Source organism: Aquila chrysaetos, unplaced genomic scaffold, assembly GCF_900496995.4.
Source record: "Aquila chrysaetos chrysaetos unplaced genomic scaffold, bAquChr1.4, whole genome shotgun sequence".
Classification (NCBI taxonomy): Eukaryota; Metazoa; Chordata; class Aves; order Accipitriformes; family Accipitridae; genus Aquila; species Aquila chrysaetos.
In genome coordinates this window covers 50,419-54,749 of record NW_024470408.1, presented here as the reverse complement: position 1 = coordinate 54,749, position 4,331 = coordinate 50,419, and the positions used below count along the sequence as shown (strand labels likewise).

General features: G+C 45.9%; 1 long non-coding RNA gene across 2 annotated transcripts; it reads left to right on the top strand.

Moving 5' to 3' along the window:
* The first annotated feature begins 421 nt into the window (after window positions 1-421).
* On the top strand, window positions 422-2,759 carry LOC115338430. Of its 2 annotated transcripts, none has more exons than XR_003922401.2 (2): window positions 422-1,480; window positions 1,789-2,759. It is a non-coding gene; the product is annotated as an uncharacterized LOC115338430 (long non-coding RNA). The 2 variants fall into 2 exon arrangements; XR_005931944.1 differs by having other exon boundaries at window positions 422-1,634.
* Window positions 2,760-4,331: the final 1,572 nt, after the last annotated feature.

Genomic DNA, 4,331 nt, shown 5'->3' with positions numbered 1-4,331 from the left:
CTCTGGGGATTTCTGGGAAATTTGGGCCTCCCGCTGCCAAAGGCGGTTGCTCCTCCTTTGTTTTCTTAGTTCTTTATTTTTTGCAACGGGGACAGCTGAGACGTGGCCAACACCTGATATTTCTGCTCCCCCCCCCCCCCAACCCTGCCCTTTCCAGAGGTAAATAAAAAGCAAAAAAAAAAAAAAAAAATCTCTGCTGCCCTCCGCCCCCTCCCCGGATCTTGCATAATTGCGGCCGCAAAAGGTCGGGAAAGTGAGAAGCCGGGGCGGCGTGACGGCATCTGGCTCGGGATTTCAGCGCCGGTGGGTTCGGGTGGCGGCGCGAGCGGCTTTCGGGTTGCGATGACGCCGCTCGCCGGGGTTTGCGACGATGCCGCTCGCCGGGGATTTCGAAGCGCGGAGCCTTGGGTCGCGCCGGGCCTGGCTTAGGATTGCGATTCCTGTTGCTTTGGTTTGCAGGGGGCTTTGCTTTGGGTTAAAACAGGCCTCGTGCTGCATTGCAGCGCTCCTCGCTTGGGATTGCGACGCCTGTTGCTTCGGTTTGCGACGGGTCTCGCTTCGGATTGCGACGGGTCTTGCTTTGGATTAAACCAGGCCTTGCATTGGATTGCAACGGGTCTTGTTCCAGATTGCAACGGGCCTTGCTTTGGATTGCAATGGGTCTTGCTTTGGATTGCAACGGGTCTTGGTTTGGTTTGCAACAGGTCTTGGTCTGGATTGCAATGGGTCTTGCTTTGGATTAAAACAGGCCTTGCATTGGATTGCAACGGGCCTTGCTTTGTATTGCAACGGGTCTTGCTTTGGATTGCAACGGGCTTTTCTTTGGATTGCAACGGGTCTTGCTTTGGATTGCAATGGTTCTTGCTTTGGATTAAAACAGACCTTGCATTGGATTGCAATGGGTCTTGGTTTGGATTAAAACAGACCTTGCATTGGATTGCAATGGGTCTTGGTTTGGATTGCAGTGGGTCTTGGTTTGGATTGCAATGGGTCTTCTTCTGGATTGCAATAGACTTTGCTTTGGATTGCAACGGGCTTTGCTTTGGATTGCAATGGGTCTTGCTTCAGTTTGCAGTGGGTCTTGCTTTGGATTACAACGGATCTTGTTCTGGATTGCAATAGGCTTTGCTTTGGATTGCAATGGGCTTTGCTTTGGTTTGCAATAGGCTTTGCTTTGGATTGCAACGGGTCTTGTTCTGGATTGCAATGGGTCTTGCTTTGGATTAAAAGAGGCCTTGTTCTGGATTGCAACGGGCCTTGGTTTGGATTGCAACGGGCCTTGCATTGGATTAAACCAGGCCTTGTTCTGGATTGCAATGGGTCTTGCTTTGGATTGCAATGGGTCTTCTTCTGGATTGCAGTAGTCTTTGCTTTGGATTGCAACGGGCCTTGCTTTGTATTGCAACGGGTCTTGCTTTGGATTGCAACGGGCTTTGCTTTGGATTGCAACGGGTCTTGCTTTGGATTGCAATGGGTCTTGGTTTGGATTGCAATGGGTCTTCTTCTGGATTGCAGTAGTCTTTGCTTTGGATTGCAACGGGCCTTGCTTTGTATTGCAACGGGTCTTGCTTTGGATTGCAACGGGCTTTGCTTTGGATTGCAACGGGTCTTGCTTTGGATTGCAATGGGTCTTGGTTTGGATTGCAATGGGTCTTCTTCTGGATTGCAATAGGCCTTGCTTTGGATTGCAAAGGGCCTTGCTTTGGATTGCAACGGGCTTTGCTTTGGATTTAAAGAGGCCTTGTTCCGGATTGCAAAGGGTCTTGCTTTGGATTGCAATGGGTCTAGCTTTGGATTAAAACAGGCCTTGCATTGGATTGCAACGGGTCTTGCTTTGGATTAAAACAGACCTTGTTCTGGATTGCAACGGGCCTTGCTTTGTATTGCAACGGGTCTTGCTTTGGATTGCAACGGGCTTTGCTTTGGATTGCAATGGGACTTGCTTTGGATTAAAACAGGCATTGGTCTGGATTGCAACAGGTCTTGCTTTGGATTGCAACGGGCTTTGCTTTCGATTGCAATGGGCCTTGTTCTGGATTGCAACGGCACTGATTTTGGATTCAATGCACATTATTTTGTATTGCAGAGCAGCTGCTTTTGGATTGCAAAGCCTGTTGCTGTGGGTTGCAACGCACCACGCTTCGATTTGCAATGCACCACGCTTCGGTTTGCAATGCACCACGCTTCGATTTGCAACACACCACGCTTCGATTTGCAGTGCACCACGCTTCGGTTTGCAACCGGCCTTGCTTCACGTTGCGGTGGGCCTTGCTTCGGATTTCCACCATCCCTAGAAAACCTCGAAGCATTGGGGCAGAAAGTTGCAAAAATCCCCCCAATCCCACTGGTGCATGATTTTTTCCGTGCATCTTTTTAGGGGCTGATCTCCCGGGGTGGCCTCCACCCATTTTTTTGGGGGAAAAAAGGCAATTTCTTCATCCCCGGGGATTATTTTCCCAGGAAAATACCCTTTTCTAGGACAGAGACCACCTGGTTGCTCATAAGCGATGTCAGCGAAAACATTTTTCTGGGGAAATCGTCAAACTCAGAAGTCTTGTAAATATTTGGGCTCAGAAATAGCAATTGAGTCCTGTGCCCGGGGAAGGCATCCAAAACCAGCAAGTGATTAATTCTGTTTAATTTGTGCTGGATTTTGCATGATTTCGGGTGAATTTGGTGACCCCGGGGAAGATTGTTGGTGTTGAAAGGTTCCTCGGCTGCAAGAGGCCAAAATTCAGTGATTTATACCTTTTTTTTTTTATTTAATTGTTTTGGGTTTGTTAGAATTCTTTGGGGATAATTTATAAATGGGGCGGGATTTTATTTAATTGCTTTGGGCTTTTATTTAATTGCTTTGGGATTTTGCTTTACTTGCTTTGGGAATTTGCTTTAGTTGCTTTGGGATTTTGCTTTAATTGCTTTGAGATTTTTGCTTTACTTGCTTTGGGATTTCTTTTAATAACTTTGGGATTTGCTTTAATTGCTTTGGGAATTTGCGTTAGTTGCTTTGGGATTTCTTCTGGTTGCTTTGGGATTTTGCTTTATTTGCTTTGGGAATTTGCCTTAGTTGTTTTGGGATTTTGCTTTAATTGCTTTGAGATTTTGCTTTAATTGCTTTGGGATTTCTTTTAATTCCTTTGTGATTTGCTTTAATTGCTTTGGGATTTTGCTTTAATTGCTAGAACTCATGCGGGATAATTTGGAAATGCTTTGGGGGTTTGCCATGATCGCTTTGGGATTTATTATAAATGCTTTGAGATAACTTCTAACTTCTTTGGACTTACTTTATCATCACTTTGAGAAGTTATAAATACTTTGGATTTTTTTATAAACATTCCGGGGGGGGTTGTAATTGCTTTGGGATTTGTTATAATTGCTTTGCGATTTGTTTTAATTGCTTTGGGATTTATTTTAATTAATTGCAGGGGGGTTCTTTGACATTAATCCCTTCAGGATATTCCCCAGCTTTCTCCGGTCGGTTGGGATCACAGAAACTCCCTCATTATTGTGGGTTTCTCACGTCAAGTGAAATATTCCAGAAGTCGAGCAGCTGCCGATGGCAGCGTTTTCCTGCTGACTTGATGACAGGAAAGTTTTCTGTAGAAATAGAATGACCTTGCATAGACTTTGCGGGAAACAGCTGGGTTGTTGGTTTTTTTTTTTTTTTTTCTCTAATTTATGTTTCAAAAATGGAGCTATTGATGTATTATATTAAAAAAAAAAAACCTGCCCAGAAAGAGGGACAGCGGATGCACAGGGACGTGTGCACGTGGCTGCCGTCAACTCAAGCAAGTTTCTGCCTTTGACGAGCCCAAGAATTTACTTCTCGAGCAGGCAATTCTCGGTTTTGTCCCAAATTGTTCATTATCCTTTATTTGTTTTTAATTACTCAGCCTATTGCTACCGCCCCGTGTGAAGTAACGCAAGAGCTGGGGTTGTGTTTGTGTCACCTCCGAAAAGGTTTAGTTCCCACAGTAATTCAGCTGTACCCTCAAGTTGCAAATAATTTGGGATATTTCACCACGGGAAATATGTTGGGGTGTTTCCTCGTGGAAAAATCGCCGTGTTTCACCGTGGGAGACGTGTCGGGTGGGTTGTTTGACTGTGGAAGCCACGTTGGGTTGTTTGACCACGGGAGACACGTCGGGTGACCTCTTTCCCCGTGGGAAGACGCGTTTCACCGTCGGAAACCACACTGAGGTATTTCCCTGCAGGAACAATGTCGGGGTGTTTCCCCACCAACGGTGGAAACAGAGAAGACAATTCCCATTTTTTCCCCCCCACCCCAGAATTTACAAAGCAAAAAAACCCCCCACAAACCCATGAGAAAA